The following is a 20,440-nucleotide window of genomic DNA, read 5'->3' as shown; positions in this document are numbered from 1 at the left end:
TTTTTTTGTAGATAACTGATTTGGATTATTTTAAAGTTTTCAAAACAACAGCCATAATAACATTATGATTGTCTGGAAATGAAATTGCCTTGATGAAACAAGAAATCAGTTTGGAATGTCCTTTTAAACCTCAGTGACCATGGACAAGCCCGAGCACATACTTGGATGTGAGAAAGTAAAAGTACAGATTATTCAGACAAGCCTTCCTTTACCTTGACCTTGTTCTGCTCGTCAGAGGTCAGAGGTGGTTGCTCTATTCAAATGCCAAGCTGTCATTGCTGCGAGATTACCTGTAATCTCTTATTACTTAAAACAGGGTGGAGAGGCTTTTATGCAAGCCGTCTTGAAAAAAAATCAAATTGCTCTGTCAGCTGGGCTTAGCTGAGTTAGTTTATACACAGTCTTGTGTTTGTGGAGTAACATGCCTGAGCTACTCAGTGAGACAGAGCTTCAATCAAGGGCACAGACGCAGTCTTCAGCACAGACTTGAGTGTCAACAAAACTCAGCGTGACCTCTTGTTGTCTTGCACGTTAATAGCAGTCTCCTTCCAAGGGATCAGTGCATTAAAAAGCTTATGCCCATCAAAGTGTGAGACGCCATTCGTGCAAACACGACGCTTTGCGTAGAGACGTTTACAGGTCATTTCTGTCGTGCTTTTTATCAGTCTGAGCAACCGCCTCTTTTGTGTGCTATAAAACCAGAGACATGTAAAAACACAACATCAGTCAACGTTGATATATTGTATCGCTGTGTGTGTTGCATTGGCTCACTCTCTCCATCGGTATCACTCTTGGATAATTGCTATTTTATCTTTACTGCCTGTGCTGTTATTTATTTGTACAGGAAGTGAGAGCGTCTTCCCCGGGGTGAGAAATGTTTTTCATTTCAAAGCCATGCAAGGACTGAGGAAAAAGAGGGGAAAAAATACCATCCAAAAAAGCCCCAAGCATAAATTATATAGCTCAATCAGGTTAATTAACTAATTTGCTCCCAATAACGTATAAATATGTTTTTTTTAACGTTCTAAGTGTCCCAAAGACGTATTTATACGTTTTGTTTTTTTGTTTTGTTTTTTTATGCTAGAGCATACAGAAGGCTTTAATGCAGCCTCTCAACTGCAAAGAACGGTTGCAGAAATGGTAGTTATAGATTAGTATTAATGTACCCCACTTTATGGATCATATAATGAGTCTTCCAGTCTAAACAGTGGTTGGAATGGTCATATTACAATCATTTTAACAGTCTTATTTCAAATTAGAGGACAAAGAAAATTGTCGGACACGCTGTTGGGATCCAGCCAGTAATTGTTGCAGCAAGCATGTTGAATCTGTATCCACGTGGAATAAAACAATGACAACGCGCAACATAGCCATTGTTTTCGAATTTCATCTTCCGTCACTGTATCCTCCGTCAACGCATGAAGAAGATTTCAAAGAAGTGCCTTCGCTTCAGCGGGTGCTTGCTGAGAAATGAACCGCATTTTGTAGGCAGAAGTTCACCACGTTTTTCCCCTCCGCGGTCCAGATGTCAATGCGAGTCACTACAAAGTCTTTGCGTCTGTGAGGCAGACGTCGCGGAGCTGCTCTGGACGGCAGGTGTGCCTGACGGGCAGGGCCAAATGAGGATGAACAGGACTGCAGCTGCGATGGATCAACGGGATCTGCAAATGAAACATGCCGGAGTGGTCCAATGTTTTGCGGCCTTTGAAAGAACACATTTGTACTTTACATGTCTCTGCATAAGGAACACATTTTAGTATCCGTGTTGTGTGCACCGCCAGATGCTCGCTCTTATTTCCTACTGTACTGCGTGTATGCGTTTACAGCAAGTAGAAATGTACAGGTAGATACGGTGGTGAGGGGAATAATGGGGTGTTCAGTTCTGAACTGATTATGGTGCTTGCTCATTTGCGGTCTAATTGGTTTTCTTTTATTGTTTATTCAGATGACTCTTCTACGGAGCCCCTAAGGTGACATGGTAGAAAAAACAACAACTTTGCGTTGCCTCGCAAAGATTGCAAGAGAACGCAAAGTTGTTTTGTGAGGGAACGCAAAGTTGTTGTTTTTTTTTTCAAAATTAGGGATTTCAAACTCGCAATATTAAAATTTGCTGTAACATTGTCAATTTTTTAGGTACATCCATGTATTCTATATCACTTTTAAGGGAATTAATTGCAGAATTACACCATATCAATACAATATCTGTTTTATTTTTTATTTTATTTTTTTTACTCATGAGGACCCTGCCATAAATGGTCACATATCAATTTCCTTCAAATTTAATAAAATTAATATCAATTTTACATTCTTCCCATTTCTATTTGCTGACGAGGGCTACCAATACAGGTATCAGCCTCCGTCACAAGTACCAGTATCTTGAAATAACGCCGGGTATCGGCCCGATATGATACCTGGTATCGGTAATCGTGTAGTTAGTTGTAATTTTATGTGACTCATTGGACTGTATAGGATTGGCAATAATAAGCCTGGCGCTTCAAACTAGACCTTTTTCACTTAATTGATTTGTTCAAAGGGACGATTGTGTTTTCTTTTCTGTGTTGTGTATGTAGCCGAAGTAAACAATTCATTCATTCATTCATTCATTTATTCATTCGTTCGTTCATAATCAACATTGTAGTGTAGGGTTTGTCAGTTATTTTTGAATATGTTCAGAGTGAGCCAATGAATGGTTTTAATGGGGTTTGTAAAAAATTGCAGGTCTGAGTCAAGTTTTTCTCAAATAATGAAAATGTATTCATGAGATTAGAAAATCAACTCTCTGTTAAACATAGAAGGCCAAAACATCCCTAATGAAAATTAAATTGCACTAATAAACTAGCCACTAGAGGGTGCTAGAACTGCACAAATGGAAATCAACCTGACTTTTTTTTTAAACAGATGTGTTTCTTTTAAATATTGTGAACACGACGATATTGTGGCAGTTTTAATATCACGATATCACGATATTGCCCTTGTCGTGACATCCCTAGTAAACAGTCAATCATGTGCAAGCTAAGGCACGTGAAGCTAAACCTTGGAGCAAAAAGAAATATAATAATTTGCTTGCAGTGCCTGGCACATACACTGGCACATTCGTAAATGGTCCTTGATTATTGCAAGACGTTATTTTTCAATACAACAAGCGAGAAGTCAATGGCAGGGTAGGCGTGTATAGTTGACACCCAGAAGCCTCTGGGAGTTGACAAATGGAAAAAAAAAAAAAAAAAACGTTCTGAAGATGAATGTCGTACAATTACTCGAGTTAACAAATGTTCCTAATGATTTATGCACCGATCAAGTTTCTTTATTTTTGCCCGGGTAGGATTTTGCAGGAGGACAGTGGTGCGAGCCCCGGGGCTGTTCCGCGTTGATGCTCAGACAGCCAGCAGGAGACGATGACTAATGTGCTATGTGAGACCACCGCCATTGATATTTACCTCATTTCTCCGAGCACCAATAGTGTCTCAACAATGTCGAGGCTAGTAACCGTGTTGTGTTTATCCCCCTCCCAACCCTCAAGACATCGAGTAGAAGTGTGGGCAATGCCAGGGGCTTCAATGACGACTTTTGCTACAGGCCCACCCATTGGTGCCCGGCGGCACAGAGGGAGAAGGTGAGTGAGTAAGCGAGAGGGGAGGAGGTCAGACTTCAAGCTTCAGGCAATGTAAAAAAAAAAAAAAAAGCGAGTGAGAGAGAGAGAGAGAGAAAAAAAAAATCTGTTTTCACTTGTTTGCCTGATAAACTATCATAATTGTTACATGGCGCACAAAGACAAATACTTTAATAGAAAATTACTGACTTGTGGAAAGTATAAACAGTAAATTGCATCACCTTTACATATGGTTTTGCTGTTTTTTTTTTGTTTTTTTAAATTCATTTTAAGTTTGCATGAACTCCTTTTCCATCATAGATTTCATTTCCATATGTCATTAAAGTGGTAGATATTAACTCATTCACTGCCTTTGACAAGTATACTTGTCAATTGTATTTTTTAGAGCGGTGCTAAATGGGGGCGAATCTGAGCATGCTCCACTGTAAATATCAAACTTGGAAACAACTTTACTGATGCCCAACCACCGGTAGATGACATCATTGCCCCATTTTATAGGAAATAAACACAGTTTCAGAGTCCATGGGAGAAATGGCTGTATTTTGGCAAACCGACATTTTTCTGCTGTCAATTATAAAAGAACGGGACGGGACAAAAAGTAGGGAGTCTATTCTGTTATTTGGTAGATTCGGTTTATATATAATTATTGAATGTAATATCACGTGAGTATTGGAAATGTAAAAAATTTCTATAATGACTGGCAGTGAATGAGTTTTAATAGATCTATTCACACATTCTATATATTTGCTAAATTACTGCATTCTACTAGCTGACATTGACTGCATATGCCAAATATGCATTGTACATCTAGGAAGGTTGGTCATAATGAATGAATACAATGCTTCTGAGATTTAAAAAAAATAATAATAATAAAAAAATGGAAATGATCACTGTCATGTCATTTTCAAATAGTTATAGAGGTGTGACAAAATAACAAAACTGATTTTTCATTTTTCATACTGTGACTTAAGCACTGTTTAATAATTAAAAGACAGTGCTGCAGTTCCTCTCAATTAAGATTTACTGCACTATGCAAAAAAAAATCAAGATACTATATTCTACTTAAAATCTATGCTAATTGTCAGAAGAAGGGGAATCTAATTTGCTTGTGAAGCGATCAATGTGTGCTTGCATTACCAAGTTAAGTGCCTCAATATTGTTATTAGAGATTGTAGGTGGTTAATATGCATTGCTGTTATGTACAAAAGCACAATATTGTGCTTTTTTTTTTTTTTTAGTATGAGCTCTCTTTTTTACAATATTGTGATCTTTTTCTCTTCATATCGTGATAAATATCGTATCGTGATGTTTGGATATCGTTACATCCCTACTGTTTACCGTCAGAGTCACGCACCTGAATGCTGAAAATCGAATATATGGCTTTGGAGTAAATCCTGATAAAATCTAAATGGACTCATTTGTAGTTGATGGCGGCAAACAACAACTTGACAAGCAGGGAAGTGGCTTGCTGGGCGTTTGAGTGTGTATTGTGAGCCACACTTTTAGGAAGGCATCTATTAACACCAATTGTAACCTTGCTGCTTCACAACTTGTCTCCAGCTGTTCGCACCCTGCCACCTCCATTCAGTGGCGTGACACACGCGTCTTTAACGCGTTGTTGTCTGGAGAAGACACGGTCTTTTACGCATACTCGCAGCACCAATAGCTCTCTATTTATCAAGGGATGATCAAATGACGTATCGCATGACTTTTTTCCCCCCCCTCATCCCCCCAAATGCTCCTTTTTCCAGGAATTGGTGCAGCAAAACAGCATTAGGTCATCCAAACAAGGAGAGAAGAGTGAAGGAAAGAAACAACACACATGACAAAAGGTAAAGTTGCCAAAAGGCTTCTCACCTTGCCACACTTACTTTATATATATATTTATTTATTTATTTATATGTACTGTATGTATGTAGCCCATTTATGTTTTGTGAAATACTGAAAAGAATACTGGTGATTATGTGATTTGAATAAAAATAATTAGGGTAAGTCAAAAAGGTTTATTAGGTTTAGTTTTTTTTTTTATGGCATTTATTTCATTAAAAACAAAACAAAACGGAAAAAAAAAACAAAAAAAAACTTTATTTCTAAATGTCACTGTTAAAAATTTGAATTAAGTAACACTACCGGGTGTCCTTTTTATTAATATTAATATTTAATATTTATATTTATTCATTTGTCATTGTGCAAATAACATGGTTATAAACATTTATGTTGTTATGTTATGTTATGTTATGTTATGTTACGTTATGTTATGTTACATTTATGCTAAGTGGGGTTATCTCTATCTGCTCAATGTAACCATTAATAAAGTACCGGTAACTTGTTTTTTTTTTAACTTATTTACTTTTAGAAACAAGTAACTACAAAAGTAACAGTTACTTCCTCAAAAAAGTAGTAGCACGTGAAGTAACTAAGTTACTTTTTTCAAGGTAACCGAAAAAAGAGATATCAACTTCATAAATCACTAAATAACAATCTGCACCAAGAACACCACCACAAATGCTGATAATCGGCACAAACATAACACAAGACCAGCCTGCCAATATTTAGACCACAACAACAGATTATACGTTTGAATTTTCTTATTTGTAGCGTAAAAACAATCACTCAGTTTTCATCTCGGTGTATTTGAGCGACTGGGCAAAAGAAACAGCTGCAGACGGAGAGACAAACAGTCCGTGCGGTTTCCTCTCCTCCACAAAATGGCTGGGTGGCTGCCGCTTGCTGACAGGTGAGGATGTCTTTTATCAACAGGTGTGAGGAAGCCAATGAAGATATGAGGAGAGATAGCGCAGGCAGGTGTGGGCGAGCGAGTGAGAAGGCGAAGGAGAGGGAACCGCAGACGAGGAGCGTGCCCAACCACGGCCACATTCTCAACCTGAAAACATCCTTTCAGCACACGCTTCGACCCCCCACACGCAGACACACAAGTCGCAGCTCCAGCTCTCGTGTAATTAGTGCAAGATGTGATCCTCATAACAACAAATGTGTTGTTTTTAGTGGGTTTAATAGATGCATCAGTGCTATCAAACTACAAAGTGTGTCACTTGTTTTGTATGGTTAAGCAATTACTAACACTGTTTTGTTTTTTTTGTTTTGTTTTGCTGTTAGTGCAGCAGTGTGTGCCCTCATCATATTAACTCTTTAAATCGTTTCTTTAAACCGTTCACAACTGGTGAATGCGGCTCGAGTTCGCCAAATTCGTCACAGATTCCTCGTCAGATGACGTTGAATCGTCAGAGATACGACGATGCAAACTTTCTGTCTTAGAGAACGCCGGAGGCGGTGGCTTTTCAAGTGGCTCCTTGATCTTTCGCTTCGTCATCTCTTGACCAATCGTGACAAACGCTCTGCTCAAAAGCGTGAGCTTTTGTTTTTAGCGGCCTCCCGTTAGCCGCCGTTAGCACTCGTCTTTTCTCCCCCACCCGCCGGCCCCCCTCACCACTCCACAACACTCCGCTTTTCTTCTTTGCTAGGAAATCACATCCTTCTCATGTAAAGAGACCATCGCTGCCATCAAGAGGGCACAGTTCGTCACTACAGTGCTTCACGGGCTGAATACTCAGAGTCTCATCCACCCATTCATTTAAAAAAAATAAATAAAAAAAATACATAGTTGACAAATTTTCTTGTCTGCGGGAGACAACCTCCGGGTGTCACGTGACGAGTTTTCTCGTCCGCGGGTTGCAAAGAGCTAAGGTAGGAAGTACAGTGCTTTGAGATAGAAGTTAAATTTATTCCGCGACCATGCGCCCAGCTCAAAACAGGGCTATCTCAAATCACCTTTCCCAATTGAAATGAATGGAAAAGCCATTGATTCGTGATGGTGAAATGAAGCCTCATGAGGCATCATCTCACTAAGGTAGGAAGTACAGTGCCTTGAGATAGAAGTTTAATTTATTCCGCGACCATGCGCCTAGCTCAAAACAGGGCTATCTCAAATCACCTTTCCCAATTGAAATGAATGGAAAAGCCATTTATTCGTGACGGCGAAATGAAGCCTCATGAGGCATCATCTCACTTGAGCCAGTTGATTTGAGAAATGGTTCATTTCTTGAAGCTTCATGTGCTCAAGAAACCACCTTTTGGCAAGGTGTATAATGGTAATCATTAGGGATGGGCGAGTACCGATACCAGGTATCGGTATCGGGCCGATACCAGCCTTTTTTCAAGTACTCGAGTACTCGTGACGCAGACGAGTACAAGCGACCGATGACACCTCACGTTGAATTAAAAAAGAGGAAACTTCTTTTTTTTTTTTTTTAAGAAACCAATCTAATGCATCTAAAGCAGTGCTTCTCTCTCTCTCTTTTTTTTTTTTTTAACCTCAATCACACATTGAAAAAAATTGGTGTGTTGAGTTTACTCAATTTCAGTTTTGGTTCCAGATACCTTTTAAAAGTAGACTACTACTGTTCTTAAATAAATAAATAAATAAATAAATAGGTCAGTAGGTATTTGGAGTCTGATGTTTATAGAACCACTTGAAGAAATAAAATTGAGTAAATTCAACACAATATTTTTTTTCAGTGTTTGTAACAAATCTAATACAGAACAACACACTATTGTAACTAATAAATCCAACCCAGTAACACAACATGATACATTTAAAAAACAAAAACAAACAAACAACTTCCCATGATAGAAATTGTATTTTCATTGAGGGAAACGGAGCCTCTGGTTGCTATGTCAATCTTCCTTGTTGACGTTTGATTTAAGCTGTGGTCGCTTAATTCCAATATTGACAAAGATGAAAGTGACCTTTGTAGCACAAAGTGAACGTTGAAACAGACTTGTTTTGCCACTCAGTGTTGTCAATGTTTGTATCTCCATCTATTCATTGTATGACGTTAAATATATGTCCTAATATGGCAAGTCCAAAAGGAAGAACGTGATGATGACGGTAGAACTGAAAAGGGACACATGCCTCGTACTGTACCTGGCTGGCAAATGTGATATATAACTACACTTGACAATTATTGTAAAAGCATCAAAACAACAACATGATGAACATCTTTCCTTCCAAGTGTGAGGATGTTTGAGTCAAGACTTTACAGGCAAGTTTCCTGTCGAGGCTGCCAGATGGCCATCTTTGCTGTTGTGATGAGTCCAAGCTGGCTTCAGTCCTGAAAACAACGGCAAGGATAGGTCTATCTCTCAGAGTTCAGGTAGCTGGGGGGTGCACCGAGTGTTGGGGTCAGCTCCCAAACCTGGAAAAGGAAGCTAATCCAGGGTTAAAGAGGGTCACGGTGTTGACTGAGATTTCACATGGGGACTTGGGTTTTTATATCCAGCATCTTCATTAATAGACTGCACCTGGGCCCGAGACCAATCCTTGGGGAATCCTCTCACGGTCGCCACTAACATACACTGCCAGCCAGGCCCTTAAATCTGTCGCCAACCCGTTAGCCTCCACCTATGCATCCTTCCCTCTTGTTCTACGCTTTCTTTCATTTGGGGTCAAACTCAGAGTCACAATACTGAGCCAGGAAAGACAGGAAAGGGATGAGGTAGGATTAGAGAGAAAAACAAAATAAAACTGGAGACCAGGTTTTGCAACTTGGGAAAAAAATGAGAGCTGCATACTGTATATATCCTGTGAACGTACTGTACACTCTTCGGCCGGTACAGGGTTAAAATTGTACTTGACTGCTTAAAATGTCACATCCGCTTCGTAAATATTTTACTTCGATAGACGTATCCTCTCTTAGCAATGTATTTCCTTGATTTGAACCAACTCTAAACAACCAGATGCCTTTTGTATATCGACTACCAGAATCTTCACTCCATTGTCGCTGCAAACTTTGACCTTAACTTTGACCTTAAAACCCCTTTACCAAATTCAAACAAATAATGCCCATAAACTGAAAAAGGTTGCATGACCAAAACTTCTTTTCAATCTGTAAAAGACAAAAACTGGATCTCACATTTCACTGTTTGTTTTTTGAGATACAAGAATTATTTATAGGCAAAATAGCTAGCTAGCTAGGCTAGCTAACTAGCTAGCTAGCTAGGCTAGATAGATAGATAGATAGATAGATAGATAGATAGATAGATAGATAAAGAAATACATAATACATGTATGAGCAATTAATGAATCATTTTGGTAGTTAAATATTCATGATTTTGATAAACATCCGAGTGTGTCAGCATCGGCTGATTGTGGAGCTGCTAACCAAACAGCCTTCAGCAGGTTGACTGACTGGACTTGGATGTAAGTCGAATGACTAAATACAACAATAAATCTGAATATCTTCAATCACAATCTTTGTTTATGACTTTTATCAACAAGTGATCAGTCACGAGAGCTGTAAACATTACAAAACATTTTGTGTGAAGTGAACATGATTTGACGATAATTTCTCAAGGTATGCATGCGTGTAAACTGTCTTAATTGTCGTTTTAGGCTGTCTGCAAAACTTGTTTCACTTTGGGACAACAATGTATACTGAACTGAACTAAACAAAGTCAGAAAAAAAAAACCTCTCTGGCAGTGGTAATTTGTCTTTATACTGTAATACGGTACCTACTGTATTTAATTTTTGCTCAAACCACATCTTAAACATCAACTGTGTCTGATGTATTGCGGAATCCCGCCGTATTTATACGGCATGTGCTATGAGGTCGAATTATTTAATTGGCGTTCCAGTAGGCTTGTTTTCTGCCGCGCCATATGCGCTACAGAGAATTTGTTTACACCACTGAGACTTACAAGTCAGTAATTTGGACCAGCCAGCAAGGGCGGCCCACCGTGACGTCATGCAGCTGCTTTGTCCTCTACCCGGCTTCAATCTGTGTTACTGTATTGTTACTGGCAGCATTACCACGTTTAAGTGTGACAAACGTACAATTTGTAACAATAAGAGCAAATTGGCTTGATGGCATCTGTGTACGACAAACTGAATTCTCTGCGAGCAGACGGAGATGCAGACGGTCACATGCAGAGAAATGAAGCAATACGCGAGTCCCGCAAACACAGCCAGGCTCAGATTTCAAGCCTTGTGGTCTCCTAAAAATATATCGAAATACACATCAGGCTGCGTGTCACTACTGTTTACAGGAAAGTGATTTATGGGGCTTTTTGCACAGAAGAGCGAAGGGTTTAAGAGAGAAGGTCAAGTAAATATAAGGCCTTTAAAGAAGCACCAAAAAAAAAAAAACATGAATGAGGATTACTATTTATTTTTAGACAACAGCTGATATGATGTGATATTAACTCTTTTATTGCCACACGTTATAAAAAAACAACCCCCAATGCCAGCAGATTTCGAGCGTTTTAACTCATTTTTCGAAGCAAACAGAATATTGTGTTCTTTTTGCTACATAAACAACATGGGTACCACATGAAAGATCGCATTCCATTCTTTCATTAGGAAAAAAAAGTATGTTTCTACCTTATTCCGTTTTTTAGTAATCAACATTTGAAAATAGGTCATTTGAGTGACATTGAGCGAAAATTGAAAAGAAAGGATACATTTTCTCCACAACAGTGACTTTGATACTAATATTTTTTGTTTAGTGACGCTCCGTCAAATTAGGTTTAATGTTACAAAGGCTTTGATCGTTCACGTCAGCCTTGAAATCGTTCTATTTCATCAGATTGAGTCATGTTTCATTGTAATTCGCAGCTCTAGTTAGGGCCCGAGCAGCTACCGCTGCCATCTGCTGGCCATAGTTAGTGGGTGTTTTTGATTTCACAACTCATTGACCCGGCTGCGCTGCACTTGGACGGTGCACTGACCACTGATATATTCACAAAAAAAATAAAAAATTAGTTGACATCACTTAACGTTTATGGCAGCATCGTGATTTTACTCAACGTTATTAAACGTTTTTGGCAGTCAAAGAGTTAATATTTAATATCCACTTCTTACCCAAAGCAAATTGTTGAATTAGTCTGTATAATCAAGTTGTTTTGTGAATTGATAGATGAAAAAAAAGTCTTCAAAATTCATGAGTAAAGGCCAGTCATAGCGTGCGTGCGTGTCAAATGTGGCAACTTTATGACACCGTCAGATGTCTACGTTACCGTCTCCTGTTTTCATAAGACACGCTCTTTGTGCTGGATCTCATCGAGAACAACTGGTCCGACTGGTAAACGTTCTATTTTCATTGCCGTTTAAATGTATGTAAGTACGTTTCCACGGGGATTGTTGCACATGTGCACACTTTACGAGTCCCCAGCTCGGTATTGTGAAAACATCATCATGTTGTGAGTGAATGTGTCACAAGGGAGCCATGGTGGCATATTGTTAGGAAAGATAAAGGAGTGAGATAATCTTTTGCACAGGGGGGAAAAAAAAAATCTTAGTTCATCTCATCATAGCAGAGTGTGTTGCTTTTCACATGACAGATGGTAACCTGATCCTTTTTTTGTGTGTCACAACACATATCTTGACAAAATCTGCTTTTTTAAAGTTGTCAACTGAAATTCCAAAGACGCCACAGCCATTGCTCACACATATCTTTTTCACAAATAGATATTGTGTGTGGAAAATATTACACAATGCAGTTTAAATTGTGTACTGTACATTAGCATACAAGCGTAAGATCCAATTCAAAGATATCTCACTCTTATTCAGCTATTTGCCAAATTTTATAGTTAGACTAGTTTATAGTTAGAAGGTAAAAGTAATGATATTTTGTACTTGGGTAGAAGAAGTACAATTATTTGTGTAACGAGTTTGGTAAAAGTAAAAGCGCTCATCAAATATTTACTAAAGTAAAAAAAAGTACAGGCTCTCTAAAATTTGTAGAGTATAAAGTATTAATAACTGATGTTTCTTCCTCGCATCCTATAATTTGAAGGTTATTAATTTGAAGGTTATTTTAAACTGCGATGTGATAAACAAGACAAGTAGATCTGCTTCCTGGAATCTTTTTTTTTTTTTTTAAATCGACACCTTTATAAATGTTTAATGACAATGTTATGGGCCGTGGAGCATGGATGTGGTGGATGAACCCAAAGGCGGAGAAACATGGCAGGCAGACAAACGGGAAGGACAATATATATAGAGCTTTATTTACAGTGACTAAATAAAGGACTGGACGAGATGTGAGCAGACTGATCGACATGACTGGACGGGACGTGGACAGACTGGGCATGACAGGACGACTTGGCTAGATGTGGAGAGACTTGAGTTGACGTGGAGAGACTCGAGTTGACGTGGAGAAACTTGAGTTGACGTGGGGAAACTTGAGTTGACGTGGAGAAACTTGAGTTGAAGTGGAGAGACGTGAGTTGACGTGGAGAGACTTGAGTTGACGTGGAGAGACTTGAGTTGACGTGGAGAAGCTTGAGTTGACGTGGAGAGACTTGAGTTGACGTGGAGAGACTTGAGTTGACGTGGAGAGACTTGAGTTGACGTGGAGAAGCTATCAAGACACACCCCTTCTCTTGTAGTTTCACTTTCACCCGTTAAAGCCATTTTGATTCCCATGACAAGTTTGATGGAGGTGAACTAGTGAGCAGAGCAATACGAGCCACATGTGGGTTGCTGCACTTAACAAACCACATGAAACGACGGAAACTTGAGGGTGAGAGACGGAGCGGGTCACCAATTCAATCCAGATATGTCCACATTTAAACAATCGGCGGAAGGTGGCCTGGGCTCAAGTGCCAGGCGACCACCCAATAGGCACTTCGTGGTCTCACTCAAGATAAATGGGCTGCTGAGGCTTGATGCAGTACACAAGGACAGATCCAGTTTCATTGTTGCACTGAAGCTTAATCGCTACTCTGGGTGGTGTTTTCGCCACTGAATAACACCGAATAGTCAAAAGAATGCAAACAAAGCTGAGGTGTATCAGGGGAAATAAATGACTAAAATAAAATTAGCGGTTATGGTTTGGGTTTTTCTGCAAGGCAGGGAAGACGGGAATGAAACCGACTGGCATCAGGCCTATGCCAGCACCTACCTAGTGCAGCATCAGGCGACAGATGCTCCAAACATTTGGCTGCATTTGGCCGCTTTCCAGGTTGAAACAAAGCTCAACTCACAGACAATTTGTTTGTCTGTAGTGGCTTGGGGAATGAGTTTGAAGCGTTTCTTCAATTGAGGGGAAAGTTTTTCGACTGAAGTTGACTAATTCCGTTCCCTTGATCCGCAAGTTCACCTCTTCCCACACACACAGACAACAGCAGGAAAATCCCTCTGTGGCCGGGCGTTCCTTTTTAACATGATATGCTTGTGAATCGCCCCCAGAGTTGCGTTGCCGCTTCACTAATGAACACGGAGCCCGCAGACAGAGCTGCCCGTGGCTTGCTCTGCTCAATGGTCGCATCAGAAAACAGGATCCAGCTGCCCAGCACCCTGTCATTATATCAGAAAAAAATAAAATAAAATCTCCCAGAACATCTTCTGTTTGCCCCTTGACCTATTTCATCCACTAACTCCGCTCCCTGCGCACACTCCAAGACTGCCAATAACGAGAGCGCCACTGCCCCCTAATGTAGTGGAGGTGCAATTGCACTTTATTCTAGGAGAGTAAAAAAATAAATAAATAAATAAATAATAACAAAATAAAAAATTAGGTTCCCCGAGGTCAAACGCGCCCCCCTTGATGGAGCCTCGCGTCCCCCTGGGGGTCCCGCCCCACTATTTGAGAAGCACTGCCTTAAAATAACTTAAGTCAGGGCTTTCAAATTCTTTGTCACCAAATTCCTCCAGCCATGCCTTTATGGACGTTGTTTTGTGTGAACCGAAGCCAGTCACGCGAGTTGGATGCACAGAATGGAGGATGAAGAATGGATTCGCATGGCATTGGGGGGCCATTTGCGGCCCGCCGTCCATTTTTTTAGTGGCCCGCGACATATGCTAAAAATGACATTTGACTCAGTTCAAATAAAATAAACAAAACAAAAATGTTTGGAGATGGTCAAAGTAAGAAGGGAGGGTGTCGAAAAACACAGGTCCTATTAAAGGTTATTTTAGTGAACTAAAACTAATGAAAAAACTAAAATAAAATAAAAAAAATTGTTAACGAAATAAACTAAAAACGAAGATGCTTTTCAAAAAAGAAAACTAACTGAAACTACATTTTATGTTTCCAAAACTAACTAAAATAAAACTAACTAACTATAGCAAAAATGTCCTTCTTTTTAGTCTTTGGTAATTAATTTAATGCATAAGCCTTTGGGGATGATTTTAAATGTGATTTTTAGTAGATTTATTTTGATACAAACCAGAATAACGACGTCATGCCCATGGTGTGTTTTAAAATATTGCGCACATTTAATACACATAAAAAAAACCTAAAACTAATACTGAAACTAACTAAACTAAGCACTTATTAAAAAACTAAAACTAATTTAAAAAAAACCCAACAGAACCACCCTGGAAACTAATTAAAAATAAATAAATAAATAAAAAAAACTCAAAATAAAAACTAAAATGAAAAATTCCAAAACTATAATAACCCTACTGCCGAATTACAAATAAATTGGTTTATATACTGTAGCATTTTCTTAAATATGCAAAAGCACAAATAAATTATTTGTACAATTTTTAGGACTAAACACAATTTCTCTTCATAACATGATGTGGCCCTTGCGTCCTTCTAATTTTCTCTATGTGGCCCTCGAATGAAAAAGTTTGGACATCCCTGTGCTTACGGCATGGGAATTGGCCCACCAGCTCGGATAGGCACCAGCGACATTTGCACAGGCAGACAAAACATAGCACACACGTACACCCACGTGCAAGTTAACATGCCCACCTGATACCAGCATCGGGGTCGAGTGAATATCTGAGTGAAAAGTAAACAGCACTCAAGCATCAGGGCTTGCCACTCGCTGACAAAACCAGCTCGCGTAAAAAACTTGTCCGGGAAGTTCAGGATTGTGCGTGTGTTTGCGTGCGGCAGCTTGATTTGAGTTCGTGCTTGGCCATAAAACAGAATGATGTTGCAGTCAAACGTACAAATTAGATACAAGAGTTGATTAGTTGTTTTTATTTTTTATTTTATTTTTTTAAGAGAGAGCTCAGAATTGTTATTTTATTTTTTTATTTTTTTACGTGTAGGGGTGCGTGTGTGCGCGCGTGTGCGCGTATGTGTGTGCGTGCAAATACGTGTAAATTTATACTCATTAATTCACCTAAAACCTAATAAAAATTAATTACCCTTCACCTTCACCGGATACTTCAGAGTCTCACCAGAGTCGTGAGGTTCAAACGGTCAGGAGACCAGAGAAAAGGTCAGAAAAGATAAAAAGAAAAGAAAGATAAATCAAAGTAAAATCCAGCACCAACCAAACACTTCCTGCCTTCCACATGGTTACAAAATCAAAGTCTTACGCCAACCCCAGAAGCCTCTAAATTCCAACAAATTAAAGAGATCTCAAGAGACCAGAGGAAAAACTAAAGAGAGGAAGGAGGGAAGGATAGATGAGGCAGAGTGAGATCCAAAGAAACCAGTACATCCAGTCCATCAAAGTGAAATCCAGCACCAACCAAACACCTCGACTAGTTATAATTGCTTTGATGCCAATAGCAATTAAATCTTTTGTATGCCTCAAACTTTGAACACCAACTGCTCATCATCAACCTGCTCTGAGGTTTTCATCAAGTTCTCTTGCCTGGCAGCTCCATCCGTATCATCCTTTGACCAATATTCAGCACTTCACTATCTCTCTATCTGTCTGCTCTCTCTAACTTTGTCTCGAAAACATGTTGACGAAGGCTTTGATCATTCTCGCCATCTTTGAAAACGTTCTATTTCTTCAGATTCCGTCATGTTTCATTGTAATTAAATACACCTTGAGCCCATTGGAAAAGAGATACAAGGCTGCCATCTGCTGGTCATAGTTAGTGGGTGTTTTTGATTCCACAACCCATTGACCAGGCAGCGCTGCACTGAGACGTTGCACTGCCCATTGATTTAAAAAAACAAAAAAACATAGTTGACGTCATTTAAAGTTTATGGTGGCATACATTTTGATTTTACTAATCATTATTAAACGGTCAAAGAGTTAATAAACAGCAATCGGGGGGTGGGGGGAAGATATGCTTTTGTAATACATTATAATGCAAAAATAAATGAGTAGTTAATTAATTAATTCATTCATTCATTCATTCATTAATTCATTAATTAAATTTGCCACTTTTTTTTCTCGTCATATTATAAAGTGGCAAATTTGCCAATTTAAAGTTGGCAAATTTACCACACATTAGTTTGCTATTTTCAAAACTTGTTCTAGAGTTTGTTTTGCTGAAGCTCTTGCTATGAATGAATTAATGAATGAATTACTGTACCGCTATAATACCTTTAAAAAAATGGATCAATTAAATATGATTTTTCAATAGACCCACCCACTGTGCTTGGGTGCAGATATAGTTTAAAGGACCCTGTAGCAGTTTTTTTTTTTTTTTTTGGTGACCCCCAATTGTTTAACAAATCACGTTAACAAATACCTCCATTGGCGTATCCTGTGGTTTGGCGCTCCCAAGTACAAGGGCTTGCGATCTTTGGTTGTGGTCACCGATATTCAAGATGGTTTTGGAGGAGGCCAGGGGCATGTGAAAAATATTTGTAGCCATAAAGAAAGGCCAATTGGTATTAATGGTGTGGCATGCACTTGGGGCCACAGGAAGTGTGTGTGCGTGTGTAGGGGTGACTGTGTTTGCTTTAAGTCAGTCAGACACACTTGTTTCCCAGAAGGATGGATCTGATGGGGGCCACAGGGCAGGCGGCAGACAGATTCATCAGAGTGGTCAGCTCGGGGGTGTCCAGTATCCCAGAAGAGTGCAGTGCAGCTGCCGGGTCTGCAGTGGTCGGCCATGATGGGCTCCAGGTGGACTGGACAGGACCTTCAGTTTGTGGCCCACTCGGAAGGCTTCGGCATATTTGTCCCCCTGGCCTCTCTTATTGCATGTATTGGGGGACATTTACAATAACACATGCAATTCATTTATTTCTTGTAAAAATCCTGTAAATGATCTTTTTCTTGTGCAACGCCTTTGAATCTCTTGTTCGTAATTACACTTGAAATTATATACCGTATTTTTCGGATTAGACGTCGCTCCGGATTATAAATCGCACCAGCCAAAAAATGCATCATTAAGAAGCAAAAAAAACATATATAAGTCGCACTGGAGTATAAGTCGCATTTTTGGGGGAAATTTATTTGGTAAAATCCAACACCAAAAACATACGTCATCTTGAAAGGCAATTTAAAATAAAAAATAAAAGAGAGAACGACAGGCCGAATAAGCGTACGGTATACTAACGTTACATGACTGACATGCTTGGTAATGTCAGTAACGACGTAACATATTAAAAGTTTGTTTCGGAGGCGGAGTGTTGAAGGGCGGAGCCAAAGGCTGGCGTTTTATTGACATCAGCTTCTGAGGTCTTAACAGCAACTCCCCACTCAGCTAGAAGCTAACAGGCTAACTCCCCTTTTCCACATAACAAAACCTTCCCACCCGGAACTCTCCCTTCGTCCCAACATTCCGTGGGTGAATTATGTTCCCATCACTACAAGTTATTCATATAACTAGCATAAAGAACATGCTAACAAGTTTACCAAACTATCAGTTTCACTCCAAATCACTAAATCCAATGAAATCTTCATCCTCGGTGTCACTTTTAAACAACTCCCCCAACTCGGGAGCTAGACGATGCTCCGCTTCCTCTTCTACCGGCAATGTTGAACTTATCAACACAGGCCTAGAGCGCCCTCTTGCGGTTTAGTGTGAAAATAACATGTGAAATGATATAATAATGTGTTAATTTCACACATAAGTCGCACCAGAGTATAAATCGCACCAAACTATGAAAAAAAACTACAATTTATAATCCGAAAAATACGGTACGTTTTATTTCATTATATTTCAGATTTAGATGTTAAGATATCCTGTGCAGTCAATAGATGTTTACTGTTTCGGGTTTTGAATGTGAAATGTCCCGCACGTTCGTCATCGTAAATCGTACTGCAGTGAAAATAAAGACGGGGTCTGACGTCTCGAGTCAACCCGCAATCCTCGCATGGATTATAAATCCACTGACTTGACCCCTGTGAACCCGTGACCGAAAACACATCGGTCATTTCTCAGCAGTCGTGTCCACTTTTACGCCTCTTCGAGGAAGGAATCAGCTCAGCTGCATAGCAGAAATATTTCTGGCTTGGGCAATGATCACAAAAGAGCACTTGAATGAATTTACACAAATTTCCATGTTAAATTCAGTCATAATCATTTGAAATTGCTTTGAATTCTTCATCGCAGTTTTCGTTTAGGCTGCTCCTCATCATATGTTTGACAAATGGCTTTAAGGAAAAGATTTTTGTCTGTCTTTGCTCTGACTTCAGGATGCTTGTTAAATTCTGAAATTTGTGACAAGTTTGATTTAGGGCTGTTTGGACTGAAACGGCACAAGCTCCTCTTAGCAATCCATCAAATCATCTTGAAGCCTGTTTTTTTTTTTTTTTTTCCTCAGCTGACATGCATTGTAGAGGTACAACGCGAAAGCAATAAATAAACATACTTTACCTTGTAGAGAGCAAGTTCCACTTACAGTGCAAGGCACTAACATGAAAAGGTTTGCTTGTTGTGTTGTCGGTGGTTATACGCAGCCAATTGGACCACCAACAGGTGGATGTCAAGATAATTTTGTAATAAATGTAGTGATTTACGTGAGTGAATTACAATCCTTTTTTTTTTTCTTCTTCTTTCCTTCTCAGACATTCAGTAACATTGCACCGTCGAACCACAAACATCTGACAGTGAGTTGGTGACAACTCTGGCAAATGCTTTTGTGCATGTAATAAAAGTACAGGCATGACAATAAATGAATCATGTTATAATTCGTGATTTGATGATTTAACAGGTGGTGACGTTATAATCTTTAACACCTTTAATTAAAAAAAAAAAAATCCATCAGAACACATTGTTGATCAGATTTTTTTTATTGCACGCTTACTTCATTATCATTATATATATATTAGGGATGTTCAATACCACTTTTTTTCCAGACCGATACCGATACTCAGACCCTCAGTACTCACCGATACCAACTGCCGATACCAGTAGTACATTTTGACAAATAAAAAAAATCACTAAAAGATATTTTTAAACAAATATATTTCCTTTAATTTTGACAAAAAAAAAAAAAAAACAGCACAGTCACTCTTCAATAGTCTTAACACTCAAAATAAAACACAAAAATGCTCTTTTAGTTTAAGATTCACAATTTTGAAGTATTTCCAAACCGGTGAAGTTTTGGTGAAAAACTGCTGCAAGCTAGCGCCACTTAGAGGCAAGGAGGACTCACTGAACGTCTTCCCCCTCTGCCATCGCTCGCTTGTACTCGTCTGCGTCACGAGTACTCGAGTACTTGAAAAAAGGCTGGTATCGGCCCGATACCGATACCTGGTATCGGCATCGGCCCGATACCGATACCTGGTATCGGCACTCGCTCATCCCTAATATATATATATATATATATATATATATATATATATATAGCTTTATTTTTGTTGTAGGAAGCAATTAAGTGATATTTTAAGATTGTATATGATCTTAAAATATCATGAGATAAGCGCAAAGCTTAGTGTAATTTACTGTCCACATTTTACTATGTGTTTTGTGTCCCTATTTGGGTTAACGTAAGAGACCTGACGAGGAGAAAAGCGTCAACAGTCTCCTGCGAGCGTTTTCCATCATATCTGTGGTGTCAGCTTAATTCCTTTCTCGCACTTGAGTCTCTTGACAGTCAGATTCCTGTCTCTTAAAGAATGTACTTACAGAAGATTTACGACATACAGTCAAGTCAATAAATGAACCCGGGAAAGCAGACACTGCACCCATCTATTAAGGCAAGACA

General features: G+C 39.2%; 1 long non-coding RNA gene across 1 annotated transcript in view; it reads left to right on the top strand.

Annotated features, from left to right (window-relative positions):
- The first annotated feature begins 3,520 nt into the window (after positions 1-3,520).
- Positions 3,521-20,440, top strand: part of LOC144018796 (uncharacterized) — a 49,274-nt gene continuing 32,354 nt past the window's right edge. Inside the window, exons 1-2 of the long non-coding RNA XR_013283517.1 lie at positions 3,521-3,613; positions 5,362-5,442. This is a non-coding gene — a long non-coding RNA (uncharacterized LOC144018796). The remainder of the gene's footprint in view (positions 3,614-5,361; positions 5,443-20,440) is intronic.

The sequence above is a fragment of the Festucalex cinctus genome, chromosome 5 (genome assembly GCF_051991245.1).
Source record: "Festucalex cinctus isolate MCC-2025b chromosome 5, RoL_Fcin_1.0, whole genome shotgun sequence".
NCBI classification, from domain to species: Eukaryota; Metazoa; Chordata; class Actinopteri; order Syngnathiformes; family Syngnathidae; genus Festucalex; species Festucalex cinctus.
This window is presented reverse-complemented; position numbering and strand designations above follow the sequence as displayed.